This window comes from Balaenoptera borealis (genome assembly GCF_965194805.1).
Source record: "Balaenoptera borealis genome assembly, chromosome: 16".
Taxonomy (NCBI): Eukaryota; Metazoa; Chordata; class Mammalia; order Artiodactyla; family Balaenopteridae; genus Balaenoptera; species Balaenoptera borealis.
The window spans coordinates 17101419-17118819 of record NC_138872.1 but is presented as its reverse complement, the minus strand read 5'-3'; the positions used below and the strand labels follow the sequence as shown (position 1 = coordinate 17118819).

General features: G+C 47.1%; 1 long non-coding RNA gene across 1 annotated transcript in view; it reads right to left on the bottom strand.

Moving 5' to 3' along the window:
* LOC309614089 overlaps nt 1-17401 on the bottom strand; it is a 164176-nt gene that overhangs the window by 57280 nt on the left and 89495 nt on the right. The window lies entirely within an intron of this gene.

The window sequence follows — 17401 nt, the reverse complement described above, 5'->3', positions numbered from 1 at the left end:
TGATATTCTCCACCCTGCTTACCCATAACGATCCTGACACTAACTGCTCACAAGTTCGATCACAAACATCATGTAACCCAAGTATGGATGTGGACCATATGGTCCAGCCCAACCGAGTGTTATACTGAAAGAAACAGTCCAGCAACCAAAAAAAGTAATTTAAGGGACTCTCCTGGTGGCGCAGTGGTTAAGAATCCAGCTGCCAATGCAGGGGACACAGAGTTAAGCCCTGGTCCGGGAAGATCTCACATGCCGTGAAGCAACTAAGCCCATGCGCCACAACCACTGAGCCTGTGCTCTAGAGCCCACGAGCCACAACTACTGAGCCCTCGTGCCACAACTACTGAAGCCCATGTGCCTAGAGCCCATGCTCCACAACAAGAGAAGTCACAGCAAGAAGCTGGCACACCGCCATGAAGAGTAGTCCCCACTCACCACAACTAGAGAAAGCCTGCACACAGCAACAAAGACCCAACGCAGCCAAAAATAAATAAATAAAATAAATAAATTTATTTTTTTTTAAAAAGTCATTTAAAGCATTTCAAACATTTATTCAACCTCCCAGAGAATTTCAAAGGGAGAAGTATTATACATTCTTAACACACATCTTTAAAACCTCCCCCATCACTGTGGCTTTCAATATCCCATGCATATTATTTTCCTAAAACCCTCTCTCTCCCTTTCACTCACTTTTAACCTCCAGATCTTGAGGCTTTTCTATTTCTAACCCTCTCCATATGTTCGCACGTTAGTTCTTTCTTTATTGGGTAGATCAACTTCAACTTCTGACAGGTTTAGTGCTTTCTTCCCGTTTCATACTTTACCTAAATTCTGTACAACTAAGGTGAGCCCAGGAGCTGACAAAGTAGGACAGAATTCTTCCCTATGGAATCAAGGAGAAAGCTAAAAATGCTCATTCATAATTGTCCCTGCGACACCAAGTTCGCCAATATCTCCATGGCTTTGCTCAAGCTATTTCCTCTGTGTAGAATGCACTCTACTTTTCTTGAGTAGCTTTTGGTTGGACTGGCATCTCTGTTCTGAGAGCTGAGAGTGAGGCTGGGTTGGTATGGAGGGGTACAGCGATGGAAATGTGAGGTCTAGTTTAGGCAGTCTGACTCACCTCCAGTCTGCTTTGGAAATGCATAATGTGTTCCCTCATAGTCTGGGTGACCACTGGCCTCACATGTGGTCCAGAGGACATAATGGCTAGTAAAGAGTTGGACTAGCTGACCCCAAAAACTCAGATTACATGGCATTTAGAGCAAAAGAGCCCCTTATGGGGAAAAAGCAAGCCAACGTTCACCCTAAATTGCTATAGCCGTCAACTGCCACCCACTGGTCCCTATGAGGCAAAAACCTCAGACTCGGAAGATAGTTCAAGGTTCTCCAGACCAGTAGGTCCATGGTGGCATCTCTGAATACTAACTTCCACCCCCTAACATGGGGCAAAGAACCCCTAGACCAGACCTTTGGAAAAACATCCTAGAAATCTTATCTTTTACACAGCAGTTTACAGTTTTCAATGGACTTTTACCTATGTCCTCACAACCCCATGAGACAAACAGGAGCAGAATTCCAGCTCTGACAATAGTTTCATGTGACTTTGAGCATGTCACTTCCCCTCTCTGGAGCTCAGTTTTCTTACCTGCAAAAAATACTCAGGATAAACTAAGCTATGCTACATAACAAACTCAAACTCGATGCCTTTACACCACAAAAGTCTATTTCTTGCTCATGATAAATATCCAAGGTGAACCTGTGAGAGGCTCTGCTGTACAGTCTCACAGACTGACGGTCTCTACCATCTTGTAGCTGATCCATCTGGAACACAAGGCCTCCGTATTCACATGGCCAGGGAAGAACTAAATTAGAGCAGGCTTTTAACCATCACAGAAGTGACACACATGACTCCCACTCATATGTTATTGGCCCTGCATAACTCAAGGGAGCCAGGAAATATCAGAAAATAAGTGGAATCTTTGGTAAACAGTGTCACTGCCACAAGACATGATAATAATACCTCCCTTGCTAGGTGACTAGACGAATTAGATGGACAATTATATTTCAAAAAGACTTTCAACATTTAAACCTCAGGTAAATTTGATTGCGTAGCTTCTGTCTGCTAGGCCCTGTGATTAGTGCTGAGAATACCATGGTAAGCCTATCCTCATGGAGCTTATAGTCTAGTGCATGAGGCAGACAAAAATCAGATAATCACACCAATGTGAGTGTAATGAAACACTGAGACAGATGCACTGTCCGAGAGATGCACGGTGATGAAACGGGGATCCTGGACTCATCTGGGGGCCCAGGAAGACTTCCCTTAGAAGGTCATTCTTGGGTGAAGATCTGAAAGATGAGTAGGCATTAAGTAAATGAGCATTGAAGAGAAGGTGGTAGGAAGAGCAGTGTTGGCAAAGGAAAGAGTATAGACAAAGGCCCCGTGGCAGGAAACCCCAGCATATTTGAGGGACCCAGAAAAAGTCCAAAAGGCTCAAGTACTGAGATGAAGGGCTAGCTTGGGGTAAAAGGGGTCATCGAGTTCAGCAGGGACCAAACCTTGTAGGCTGCAACAGGGATTTATTTGTCCTTTATCACCAACGCAAAGTGATGTCACAGTTCTAGTGTTCCACTTTGCAGAAGTGGAAATTGATGCTCAGAGAGGCCAGGAGACCCATTTGGCGTTTCGCAGCTATCCAAGGAGGAGCCAGAAGCCTGATTCAGGCCCTAACTACTGTGTGACCACCTGCAACAGCCTCAGGACTATTCAAGACTAAAAACATTCTCCCCCACCGTGAGAAGAACCATTTCCTTCGCGGGGCACACTCCTCCACGCAGCCAGTGATGTATGCAGACAGTGTAGCTTTGGCGTGAGCCGGGCCAGGTTGAGGCAAAGAACTGGGGAAGGAGATTACGCAGACCCAGGCACTTCCTTTCCATCTCAGCTGAGCCAGTTTTACCATGCGAATTTGAGTGGGCAATTTCCCCCTTTCCAGCGATGTTTCCCCATCTCTGAAATGAAGGCATTGAATCAGATGGTCTCTGAGGTCCCTTCCAGTCACAGGAGTCCTAGGTGTGTTTTCTGGCTGAGTAATTGAAGGGGGAAAGTGAGTAGACTCCAAACCAGTCTTTATCTGGAGAACCGCAATTTGCCAAACAAGAAAATCAAAGGGAAATTGCAAAGATGATGAGAGATGGACCTTTTTTAGGAACAACAACCTAATCACAAGTCACTGCTGGAGGAGAAATGTCACAAAAACCTTGATTTGCAGCTTTAGGGAGCGACGTGCCACGGGAGCCAGGCAATTAACAACGTGAGACGCTTCACGGAGGCACAGATGAATCACGAAAGGCAGCATCTATAGGCTGCAAAGGATGCCAGACAGCACGTGATTAAAATCCTAGTCTGATTCATGAAGTCCTCATGGAGCTGCCCCACCAAGAAGTCAGTCTGCGCCTTCCTGGTTCCCTCTTGTGATGGGGACCTTCATACCCATTCCCCAGCAGTGCGTAGCACATAGCAAGAGCTCATCACATATTTTTGAATGAATGAATGAATGAATAGCTCTGGTGTTGCTCCAAGAACACTCGTGACACTTTCACCCATGGGTCTTACTGTTACCATCTGGGGCACCCTTGGTCTTATGACTGCCTGTCTTAGGAAGGGAACCCCCAAAGCAGGCCCTGATTTTGGAGGGGCTTTTAGGAACCCCCAGTTGGTGAACGCGAAACCGAGACAGGGAAAGGAAGGAAACTAATATGGGGGGTATTAATGAGCATGTTACCACTGTGGACAATTACAGCTTAATCCCTCTGGGAAACCTCTGGGAGATAATATACAAGTGTTCTGGCCAGCACAGCAGCTACTAGCCACGTGGGGCTATGGAATACTTTCAGTGTAGCTAGTCCAAATTGAGATGTGGAGTAAGTGTGAAGTGCACGTTGGATTTTAAAGACTTTGTATTTTTTAAACAAAGGAGAATATCTCATTAATGATTTTTTTATATTGATTATGTAATGAAATGACAATATTTTGATATACTGGGTTAAAATATAGTATTAAAGTTGATTTCACCTGTTTCTTTTTACCTTAATTTAAAAGTACGTGTATGGTTCCCATTTATGGTTCCCATTATATTTCTGTTGTTCGATGCTGTTATAGAATACAACTTAGAACTATCCCACCCAAGGGGTGAGGAGGCTGGCGTCTGTCCACCAGTGTCCGTGTATCATCGGTTGAGTGTTGCTCCCAGGACAGCATTTCAACCTGTCCCATATACCCCAGCGAGCTGCAGCAGCCAAAGAAAACTCTCGGAGCTGCGGGAACTTGCCACTGGAAGCCATCAGCAAGTTCAAGAGCCTCGCGTGTAGAGGGTGTGAGCACAGGGCCAACAGCACCTGATACTCTGCCCTGCAGTCATCTGAAAACACATGTGTGTCCTGTCCCAGTGCCCCAACCTCTCCCCGCCAAACTGAACAACACAATTTCTATGTGTCCTTCTCAGAAAACATGCTCCCTGTCCCCCCAGCTTCTGAGTTGCCTTCTCTAAATATATACCAATTGGCCATTGTCCTTTTCATAGGGTGTTGATTGAAATTGTCTATCATTCACACAAGCCTCTTAGCCTTCCTACATCTGGGACCCCTTTGAGATTCTGATAACTTTATGGAATTTCTTTCCTGGAATTAAAAACAAAAAACAAAAAAAACATGCACCACACTCACAAACTCTTGCATTGCCTTTCCAAAGAGTTCACAACCCCAATGTCGAGTTCACAACCCCAATGTCCAGACATAGGCCTGCAGACCCAAGGTCGAAAACCCCAGTTCTAATTCTTGCCTGTCCAACTCCTATTCTCCTCCACTACCTAGATTCAAGTCTTCCTCTCTGGGTTCTTCCAAGTTTCTCACCAGCAGAGGAGAGGAACTCCTAAAACTGTAGGTGGAGGCAGGCACTCTCAGAGGTATCTGCTGGCTGTAGAGCCCGGAGCCCTTGAGGTTAACCCCCCACCTCAATCCCCACTGATTCTCTGGTTCCTGGTAAACAGCCAATATGGTGAAGATGAGCATCACAGGTGACCGGGATGCCAAGGCAACAGCCCCCTGCCCTCAGGGCACAGAATGTTAAGGCCAGAAAGGGCCCAGGACATCAGCATATCTTATGCATGCCAGCAATTGAGAGTTTACATGTCATCTCACTGACCCTCAGGACAACTCAGTGGGGGAAACAGGGCTGTGGTCTTGATTCTGCAGATCCAGGTGAGGCTCAGTGGAAAGGCACTTGCCCAAGAGAGCATAGCTAACAACGGGGGAAGCTGGGACTTGAACCAATAACTTCTGACTCCCAATCCTGTGTCCCTTCATCTACATCAAGTTGCTCTTTGTGGGGGAGACTGCTAGCTGCCCACCCAAATCCATTCTCCCTTTGTTCCCTAGGTGTTGTGATTGCGACATGGCCCTCCGGCTAGGGAACGCATTTCCCAGCTTCCCTGGAGGTTAAGGAGGGCAATGTACCCATTGCAGTGATGGAATATGAGTGAACACATGTGCTGTTTCTGTCTCACTTGCTTACAAAGAATTTATGGCCTTGATGGCCCCGGATTTGCACACTTTTTTCCCTCCTACTGGCTGGGTGGTGATAACCAAAGTGACCTTGAAGATGAAGATAGCAGAGGCACCATCAGCCTGAGCTCCTGAATAACTGTGTGGTGGTGCAGAGCTACCTCCTGACCTAGAACGTCACCTCTGACTATTGTATGGGAGACAAACTTCGAGGATCTTTAAGCCACATTATTTGGGGTCTTTTGTTAAAACAGCTGTGCCTTTTAACTTAACTAATACACACCCCTAGGAAACAACATACCAAATTCCCTTACTATACAGAGTCAATTCTCCCTCTTGTTCATTAATTCGTTCATTCATCTAGAAAGAAAGCATCTGAACTATGGGAATGCTGGCACACCAAGACAGCCATTGGAGATCATATTTTATCAGTGCCTCAAAGGAGAAAAGAGGAGAAGAAGGGCTTGTGGATTGTTAACAGAGCTCCTAAGGTACTGGGTCCGGTACCCTGGATCAAAGGAAGAAGCAGAGAAGGACCTCGGAGGTGAGAGGATGCAGGTACCCAGGCTTGACCCTGAATGGTGACCTCCTACCTCGCCCAAGGGGAACTTGGTCTGAGCAACTCAAAGGTTTAATTGAATGAAACTGAGACAGCATTTCCATTCTCCAGAGAGCCTAACATGACAGCTGCCAGGCATGGCTGAGGAGAGAGCCTGTTTTAACCATCCCCTATTCACCTCGCTGGTGAGGGAGAGATTCCTGCTCCAGGGTTACAACAATAGCCAAATAACACTCGGCACTGAACAGTTATGATGGACAGATTGATCGCATATACTCAGAACCTGGGTGAGGAGAACACTGCCTGTCACACAAGGCCACACAGGCATTGTGCTCCAGAACACAGAGAACAACCAGGGTCTGTGAGAGGCAGGATTTGTAGTGTCAAGAGGGTGGGATGACCCCTGGTTCCCAAGAGAGGAGGTGATTTGCTTGTTCGAAAAATTCCGTGATCTGACAGAGAAAAGAAACCTGCCACGTGGGGGATAAGCAGGAGCTGTACCTGGTGCCCTTGATAGGGAGGGTTGTTTGATAAGAGGACCTTAACTGCAGGAGCAGAGTGGGGAAAGAAACTTGCAACTGGGCCATTCAAGGTCCCTCAGTTTCAGCAGATAATCAAGGCAGCCCATCAAACTGTGCCTCAATTTTAGGCCTTACACCACAGAAGGCTCCCCGGGGATCAAAACCGCAGCAAACACAAAACTTATCAGGTGGGCGACATCAGCTCAGGGAGCCTCAACATCTACAGGATCTCAACCCAGAGATCCCAGAATCTCAGAACCTAACTCATTAGTGTTCAGTGCTGCCCAAAGTGGGCTCAGAGCTGAGCATCAGCCAGAGAGGGGCAAGTGATAGAGACACCCTGTTATTTGCACCTTCCTGACCCCCCCTCCTCCCTGTAAATCACCCTGCCTCAGCTAGGTCAAAAATCCCCACCCCCAGCTGTTTAAATCCCTCACCTTCCTTCATACCTCCTGCATTTGACACAAACAGACATTAATATATCTACCCTCTGCTCCTATAAGAAAATGGGCTCTGTAACCAAGACAACTAGTTTTGACCTATAGCACTGAACACGGAAGGCAGCAGGCTGTCAGAGATAAGGGTCCATCCTGGGACCCTCACATCTAGACCCCTACCTCCTGTCCTTCTGTGCTAATCAGAGGGCTGTGTTTGCTTTCTGCTCTGGCCTTTCTCAACTTCTCTAATCAATTCCTGCTTTGAGACACCATCTTGGCTGAACCCACAGAAAGAGGTGAACTTTGTTCTGCTTTGAATGTGGTTCAGGCATTCGGCTAATAATGAGCTTAAAACCCTGTACCCCGCAGAAATGATTCCCATGAAGGCACGTAAGACCCTGTGTGGCTACTCTGCTATGACGGAGACTTCCAGCTGTCAGAGCTTGAAAACCCACCTCAGCTACCTGCTTCCAGCTTTATTCTGGAGATCAGGCCCCACCCAGACCCTCAGTCCCTGTCCAATGTGATGAGGAGTGATGTCTGGGCACCATCACCTCACCCCCTGGACCCCAAGCATCTAAAAGTATTCCTAGGGTACAGCCAAATCCATGATGTTTACCAGAATGTCCCTGCTGGTTGCCTTATTAAATCTATTCTCCCTCCCTTAGAAGCTAAGAGGTGAGTCAGAGCTGCCACTTTGGGCACCAGGGGCAATAACCCCTCAGTCCAGATGGGGGCTGAGAGAATCCCTCAGCAAGACGCTCAAATTAGGATTCAACTTCCTGGAGAAGCGCAGAATGCTGTCAAAGCTTTACCATGAGTTATCTGGCGGGGAGTCCTACTGGGAACTTAAATCATGTTTTTGGTTTTGGTTTTTTTCTGCTTCAGGCAGAAGTCACTTTCTCTATCCTTGGCTAGCAGGGGGTGCAGGTTGTGTAGGGAGTGACCCTCTGAAAGGAAGAAAAGAAGGAGAGGCCTGGGAGGTTCTGATGACCAGGATCCTATATTAGTTTGCCAGGGCTGCCACAGCCTGGGTGGCTTACACAATGTAATGAAATGTATTTTCTGCCAATTCTGGAGGCTAAAAGTCCAAGATCAAGGTGTCAGCAGTGTTGATTTCTCCTGAGGCCTCTATCTTTGGCTTGTAGGTGGTCGTCTTCTCCCTGTGCCCTCATGTGGTCTTCCCTCTGTGCATGTGCATATCTGTGTCCTAATTTCTTATGAGGACACTAGTCCTACTGCATTAGGGTCCACCTATATGACCTAATTTTACCTTAATCACCTCTTTAAAGGCCCCATCTCCAAATACAGTCACACTCTGAGGTACTAGGGGTTAGGACTTCAACATATAAATGTAGGGGTTTGGGGGGGGGGCGAGACACAATTCAGCCCCTAACAGACCCATTCCCTCTCAGTGAGGGTCAGCAAGCTCAGCGTGCTTCTAGGGCGATGCTTTATTTTCTTAGGAGATCAACAAGACCCACCTTGGGAGTAAAGAATCAGAAGAAGGGCTTCTATGTGAGATGGCCTAAAAAAGGAGGGGGCAGCACCCTGAGAAAGAGTCTTGGGGAGGGGGCATTGGGATGGGGGGAAGGAGATCTGGTCACCAGGTTTGACAGGGATGTGAATAACTTCATTGTGCCTAGGGAGGATGGCTGGGCTGCGAAGAAGCTTGCAAGATAATAGGGGACATTTAGCTTTAAGAATAAGGGACCAGATCTCTGCCTTTACCTCCCTGCAGAAGGGTAACCAGTGTGCCTCGGAGGACAGAACCAGGTCCTGTGGGTATACACCAAAGAAAGGCATGTTTCAACTGCAGGAAAATAAGAGCATTCTAGGCATTGAAATATTCAACCTTGGAGTAAGCTACTATGACAAGTAGTGGGTTCCCTTTACTCAGAGCATTTCAGTCAAGCTGGGAGATCATCACGGTGCTTGGAGAAGAAGTCTTCCTGAAATTCTCAATTTTTGTGATGGATCAAATGAAAGGGTTGGAGTAAATAATTTAGCTCAAAGCCTGCTCTTGCGGTCTTTTAGTCTTCTGTAACCCTTACCAGCCTCCGTCTTTCAGACTAGATGAATTATAAAGAGAGTAGCTAATGACACATAATTCCAGCATGGAATTCAGGATGTCCATCCAAAATGTCCAAGTTACCATATATTTATAGTAACTACCACTATAAATTAACAGATCTTCAAAAACGCACACACGTAGTAGCAGAAGGGTAGTTTATCTAAAAAGTGTAAAAGAACCTCTGAACTCTGTCTAGAAACTAAGGTTTTTAGAAAAATTTAGCTCTGTGATCTATTGGGTCAGGAATTAAACATCACTCTAGAAGGGGGTGGTAGGCAATATAATGATTCTCTGCCACCCCTGAATGAATGAATTCCGCATCCTAATCCCCAGCACCTGAGAATATGTTTTTTTTTTAATTGAGGTAAAAATTCACATAGCATAAAATTAACCATTTTAAAGCATACCATTCAGTGGCATTTAGTGCATTCATGATCTCATGTAACCACCACCTCCATCTAGTTTCAAAACCGTTTCATCATCCCAAGAGGACACCCCATATCCATTAAGCAGTCACTCCTTCTTCTTTCCTGTCCCCAGGCCCTGGCAACCACTACTCTACTTTCTTTCTGTCTCTATGAATTTACCTATTCTGGATATTCCATATAAATGGAATCATACAATACGTGACCTTTTGTGTCTGACTTCTTTCACTTAGCATCATGTTTTTGAGATCCATCCATGTTGTAGCAGGGATCAGTACTTCATTCCTTTGTATGGCTGAATAATACCCGACTGTGCTTAAATTTTGAATAAGATACTTCTCATTTTCACTTTGCACTGGGCTCTGAAAGCATGAAGCTGGTCTGAGCTGGCTCTGATGGGCTGTGGGAGCTGGTCCCACTCAGCGGGACCCCTGCCTGCCTCTCCTCCCTCCACGTACCCTCCACCATGCAGCCGAATGATCTTACTCAGGTGAAGTCGGATGGTGCCACCTCCCGGCTTAAAATCCTCCCATGACTAGCACACATCAGCTTCCACCCCGTCCGGGTCTCAGGCCCTCGGCCACAGATTCCAGCTCTCTGAAGGGGCCCGACTCTGGTGACCCTCCACCCTCAGCTGGAAAGGCCCTCCCTCTGCTTCCCCCACCTCCTCTCTCAAATTGGTCCGAACACCGTAACTCTATGATTCTAAGGTCCTCATGCTCAAAAATAAGGTGAAAGTGGTGAAACGGCTGTGAGATCAGTGGTGAGAAATATACAATCTACTTCAAGGCTGACCTTACAGGAAGACTGGCTGAGAAATTGATGAGTCCATTTAAGCTCTTACACAGACACTTCGGGGGATCATAGAGTTTACTTATGAGGGAACTTCTGTAACCAGTGAGATATAAATAAGCACATTAAAGTATTCCTGCTTCAGCCCAGCTTAATGGCCAAAAAACTGACTTGTCAGAGATTGGAAAGGGTCTGAAATATTATAAATATGGCTGGAGTGGCACTTGGTATCATGTAAGGAACCTGGCCAAAGAAGTCAGAATAATGCAGGGAAGCCGAGAGGATGCTTCCAGACGTCCAATGGGTGGTTTTCATTTGGGTCATTACGTTTTCCACTTTTTCGCATCAACCATCCTTAAACAGTAGCCAACACCACCTTGATTCCACTTCCAAGAGTAAGGAGGGTGAGTTGGTGGCTGGAGGTTGTGAGGGACACTGGAAAGCCTGGGGTCTGGAATTCACCCATCTGGCTTGTCCTCTCAGTGGCCAGTGCCCCTACGGTCAGAGGCCTCGACCATGAACAGGGATGTCACAGGTCAGCCTTTGTGGCTGGGCCAAAACTATAGGCTGGGTCCCCCACCTGTCAAAGCCAGCCCCTGCCACCGCAGTCCTCCCCTTCTCCCCCACCTGGGCCTGGGTCACCACGTCCAAGGTCTCGCATCAGGGCGATCCTCTCCTATCCTCAGTCTCTCCCTCACCACAGATTCCTTCCGGCCAGCCTTCAAACGTGCTCGTCTCCCCACCTGGACAAAAGCCCCGGCCTTGGCTCTGCCTCTGTCCCAAACCGTTACCTCCCCTCTCTCCTTCCACCTGCCACCAAACATCCACACCAGCTATCTGTCCTTCCTCCCCCTCCCCCCAATCTCCCAGCCTCCAGCCTCACATCACATGTCCCTCCCTCATAGAAAGGTCTTTCTGAAGCATAACAGAACCCAAGATCCCCTGCCTAACCTTATGGTAGCCTTTTAACCCCCAAGAGGAAGCCAAGTCTTAAGCTGATCATGCAAGGACCGTCTTGGCCTGGCCACCTCCCTGCTCATCTCTCGTCCATGACACACCTGCAGCACCTCCTCCCACCTATCCCAAGCTCCAGGCCTGCTCACCCTCCCCCAAATATACCTCCCTCCCATTCACGCACCCTTCCCCTATCTCCTGCCTTCCACCTCTATGAGCCTCGGTTTCTCTATCTATAAAAGAGATGGGTTTGGATCAGCTAATCCCTGAAGTTCTTCTCTCCGGATTCTAAAAGAAAAATGCAGCACACAACCCACTTAGACTTTTTTCTGAGTATCTAAGTGCTTTCCATGGAAAACTCAGAAACAGCCAGCAAGGATCCCAGCAGAAGCAGCGGACATATTCTCTCTCACGCTTTTTTTCTCTCTACCCTCAATGTGTTTCACCATCTCATGAACAAAAATAGCCTAGTTTGATTCCCTGAGGAAAAAAATAGAAAGGAAGCTGAGAGTCAAATTAGTGTCCACTCTCAGAAAATCAAAAGAAAAAGCAAAGGGAGTGGAATAACAACAACAACAAAAAAAACCCGTAAAATATGTCAGACCCACAGACTGACCAGACAACCTAGCTCCCTGCAGCTGGGGATCCCGATGGGGCCAGAGAGACCGGGAAAGCTGAGGCAGGAAGAAAGCTTTGCCCAAGGTTCCCTATGGGGTCCTGCTCAGGTATCATGAACCACGAAGTTTTAGAGCAACACTGACACACGTCAATTCAGGTCAGATGTATAATCAATCATTCCCTTCTCATCCGGTTTATCAGTTCAAAGAGTTCACCTGCCAATGAGTGGACTGATCCTCAAAATGTAAAGTGTATAATTCTTTATATTGGGGGGAGTGGTCAGCTAATCTTTGTCTTTTGCTTGGTCCTTAGGGCAGCATTGATGTAAGTCTGGCCTTCTGAGGAAGAAGAAGGACAGAGAAGTGTGTCTTAGTATCCCTGAGGACTGGGACCCCAGCTTTCACCTCTGGGTAATGGGCCAGGGAATGAGCAATGAGAAAAGGAACTTTCACTTCTGTATGTTTGTCATGTTAATTGTTTGATTCTTTTTCAATTAGCAACTCTGAAGTTTGCTTGGGTGTTTTGTTTTGTTCTGTTTTGTTTTGTTTTGCTAACATCCACGGAGATGACAGGAGAAGTTTTATTCCTCAAGTTGTTCAAGAAAAAAAAAAAAAAAAACAGCCCTGGAAGGCCAAATTACCTGGTCGGTCATCCCCAGTGTATTAAACTATCATTTATAGCGTGGTCTTCAAACTATGGCACGCAAGCCAAATCCAGCCGGCCATTTGTTTTTATAGGGTCTGCAAGCTTAGAATGCTCTTTATATCTTTTAGTGATTTTTTTAAAATCAAAAGACTATTGAGTGACATGTGAAAATTGTATGAAATTCAAATGTCAATGTTCATAAATAAAGTTTTATTGGAGCACAGCCATGCACATTCATTTTCATACTGCCTGTGGCTCCTTTCACACTGTATAGCTGTACAGCCCACAAAGCCAAAAATGTTCACTGTCTGGCCCTTTCCAGAGTTTGTTGACCCCAGCTCTACACTCCCACATCCTGTCATCCCAAGCCTTAAAGAGTTAAGAATATATTAAAAACTGAAATTTTAAGCAAACATCTGTGGAACCTTGAATATATTCTTGAGAAACACTATTTGAAAACATACTTAAGGACTTCATAATGTGGGGTTTTTTCTCTTTAAATTTTTCGTTACGGAAAATTGTAAACATACTCAATAGGACACAGAATGGTACAACTAAGCCCCCATGTACCCATCATCCAGCTTCAACGGTTCTCTATCTGCGGCCGATCCCACCCACTCCCTGCTCCTGCACTATTTTGAAGCAAATCCCAAACCGTACAAATTTCATCTGTAAATATTTTGGAGCATACAATGTCTTAAAATGAAATTTTACAACCGGAGGAGAGTGTGACAAGCTGTTGGTCATAAGGAGTTTGCAGCTAAAGAATCATAAGGCTGTGGGGGGTGGAAGCGGGAGACACACTTTATAACTGGTTGAGAAATGCATGCCAGGACCTCGTCTTCCAAGCAAAACTCCCAGCTGGCTGACAGTCACCAGCCAACGGGATAGGGCAGCCCTTCCCTCCCCCATCTATCGTCATCAAGGAAAGGGGGCTTGTGAACGTAATTCAAGACTGGGAAGGAGACAGACACACTTTCAGTTGAATGAGTTTCTAAAGTCTGCATGAGTTCTGGCATTCACGCTGGCAGTGGACGAGGTCTGATTCTCCTTTCCTTAACAGTCAGTGTCAACGGGAAGAAAGGAGAAGCGTGAGACCCCTCTGTGGTCTTCCTCCCCTCTGCCACCCCAAGAACCCAAAAGTCACCCCCCAAGTTCCCTACCCACAGGCAAAATAAGCAAGAAAGAGAATAGCCACATCAGAGGTCAGGAATGGAGGGGAGGGGGCAACCTTAACAGGGGAGGCAGAGGTGTGAGAGGGGAAAGGGAGCTTCCCTGGAGGTCGGATGCAGCGGGTCAGTGCAGCCTACGTGCGTGCGGACGAGCTAGCTATATTAGGGATGTCACCCTGACCTGGCTGTAGCACCCAGTTTACTCAATCACATGCTAACCTCGGTGTTACCGGGCAGGTATTTTGTGGATGTGGTGAACACCTGCAATCAGTTGACTTTAAGTAAAGGAGATTACCCTCCATGATGTGAGTGGGTCTCCAATCCAATCAATCAAAAGGCCTTAAGGGCAAAACTGAGGTTTCCCTGAGGACAAAGAAATTCTGCCTCAAGACTGCAGCATCAGCTCCCACCTAAGAGTTTATAGCCTGCAGGCCTGCCCTGCCAACTTTAGACTTGCCAGCCTCCACAGTCACATGAGCCCATTCCTTGAAATAAATGTGTGTGTGTGTGTGTGTGTGTGTGTGTGTGTGTGTGTGTGTGTGTATGGAGAGCGAGAAAGAGGTATAAGTATAGATACAGATACAGGTCTAGATACATCTACAGATATTTATATGATGATATAGACATGGATCCTCCCAGTCCTGTTTCTCTGGAGAACCCTGACTGATATACATGCCGAATAGTTCTCTTCCCCTGACTCTATGCATGAGTGATGGTAATAACTAATACCTAACAGTTATTGAGTGCTTAGTACATACCAGGCACCATTTCAAGCACTCTGCCTATGTTAACTCACTTAATCCTCACAACAGCTCCATGAGGGTGAATCCCACTCTACAGATGAGAAAACTGGGGCATAGAGAGGTCTTTGGAATGCTGTGAGCCTGCTGCAAAGAGCTGATGGGGCCTGGGAGCAAAGGTGAGGAAGGCATGCGATCCTTCCTTGCAGGCTTCCCTGAGATACGGAGTCCAGTTCACTCCACCTGAGACAAGAAGATGCTTACTTGGAAAAAACCTGGACAGGAGGAAAAACGCCCAAAGCCCAAACAGACTGCGTGCAATCTCTGATTCTACTATAGTGGCATCAACAAAGCACAAAGTAACCTCAATGAATTATCCCATCACATTTCTGTGATACCTCAGAGAGCATTTTAACAGAGTAAATCTTTCCATCTTCCCATTTACACTTTGCCTCCAACTTTGTCTGATTTATGTTTTGCCTGAGGAGTTACTAATTCAATCAAAGGTACCTGAATCAAGCCCTGTGGCTGGGGGAGAGGGAGAGAGAAGGAGCTGAAGACATCCGTGGAAGCGGGGAGGTGGTCCTCAATGCCCAGGGAATCTTTCCTTGAGGAACCACATCAGGCGGAGCCCTGAGAACCCATGGTCTCTCACCAACACTTTCATCCGGACGGGTTCTCAGCTCCAGATCCACTCTGGAGACCAAGCCAGGCCTGTGGATGTTTCCCAAGAAGGCTCTGGTGGGGTGGGGGTGGGATTTCTTTTCCCCTCTTCTCCTTGGAAACATTTGACTGCTTTGCCATCCAAACCCAAACAGCCTGACAACGTGCTGAAGTGCGTTGAAAGGCAGGGAGCTGAGGCAGGAGAGCTTCAGAGGCAGGATTCCTTTAGCAAGGCCAGCCTGCTGGGAGGAGCCCCCGGGGGCTCTCTGAGTCACGGGGCCTGTCTGCTGGAGAACCTCTGGAATAAATTCGAGTTTCCCAGACATTAGAAGAGCTGGACATCTCGCGATAGAAGGAATTTGTTTTCTAGAGTGGAAACCTCATACAGACCTACCAACCTTTAGTCCCCGAGAAAAGTCCGCACATACTTTGGGGAAGCAGGGCGAACCCCAGCACCACACGTGCGGTGGTGAAGACCAGGCAGGCAGCCCCACAAGCCGAGGGTTCTGCCGTGGGTGAGCACACGTGCTGGGAGTGAGCTTTGGTGCGCTTTCTGCTGTCTCCCCACTAAGTCCTCTCATGGCCCTTAGGCCAGCAAGACCAGGGAAACCTGAAAACAAAGTCTCCTCAGCAGACTTCTCCTCTCCTCTCCCCACCATCCTTTTCAACCACCCCCTTTCTTCCATTCCTTCCACCCAGGATCCCCCTTTCTTTGACCTGACTCAAGCAGCCGTCTGGGTGTGTCCCCATCACAGAGATGTCAGACCGTCTCCTAGCAAGAGGGTGTCCCCCAGGAAACCGAGAGTTCCCTGAGAAGGAGTCCAACCCAGGGAAGCTCTGCCTGATGAGATTCAGTCCCTTCCACCAGTGACCCCCATCCCCTTCCCCTTCCTCCTCACCCATACCCTCCCCCAACATTCACAGGGAGTTTATTCTGTGGCGGGCATCGCTCTGGGTGCTAGAGAAACAGGAATGACCATGACAGACCCAGGCCGGGCCCTTCTGGCAATTCCATCCATTCATTTGTTCATGCAACAAACACGGACTGAGTACCTACTATGCGCCGAGCACTGTTCCAGGTGTTGGGGATACAGAAGTGAGCAAACAGAACAAAAATCCTGCCCCCGTGGAATCTACATTCTAGATAGGACACTAAATAAGTCATTACACAGATTGTTAATTACAAGTGTGTAGCTGCTGCAATGGGAGAGTTCAGGACATTAGGAAAGCACAAGGCAGAAGAAATCTAACCTGGTCACCCCCCGAGGAACTGCATTAACTGAGGCCTCATGGAAGGAGGGGAATCAGCAGGGAGAAGGGCGGGATATGGAGGAGCATTCCTGGCAGAGATTGCAGAGCTGGAAGAAAGGCTAATTCAGACCCAAAAAAGAGACCAACGTGAGGGAACAAGGGAAGGGAAGTGGCAGTAAAACTGAAGGACATGCAAGGCTCATCTAGGTAGGGCCTTGTGACTGAGGATCTGGGTCTTCACCCTGAAAGTCATAGGGAGCCACAGAAGAGTTTCAAGCAGGGGAGAGACACGATCAGATGTGTGTTTATAAAACATGCTGCTGGTGGCTGGGCTGAGAAAAAAATGGCAGGGGTGTCAGAGTGAAAGCAGAAAGGCAGGTTCGTGAAACCAAGGGCTGTTATCAATTAAATCTCTTAAACTACAACTTGCTTAATAAATAATACTCTATAACCTGCCTTCACTGACTAAGGTCGCTTTAATTGTTCTTGCAAATTGCATACCTCCATGCTTAGACAATATATCACAAGACTCCTTTAACTGCCCCTTATAGATAACACCTCTGACGTATGGGTCGTTATAGTAGCTGTTGCTTAAGTTGTTTTTCAGGAACATGGAGCTAGTCTTGCCCAGTTCAAATCATTCGAGACAACTGACCATTCAACTGGGCCTGTGTGAGTTTCTGATGAATGACGATGAATGAATGAATGAATCGTCTGAGACAAGGATTTGAGTACAAGTTATTTCCTTGGGAGGTGATCCCAGGAAACACCTGTGAAGGAACAGAGGAAGTGAAAGAGAGAAGGGAAGGAAGCCGATAAGGGGGGGTTATATCAAGCAGATCACTACTGTGGGCAACCAGAGCTCAACTCAGCTGGGGAACTCCGGGATCCAGTGTAGATCATGTCTTGAAGTTATCAGAATGAATTCTGATGAATGAATGCAGGTCAAAAACTCCACCCTCAGGTCATGCTAATGCCACCGTTT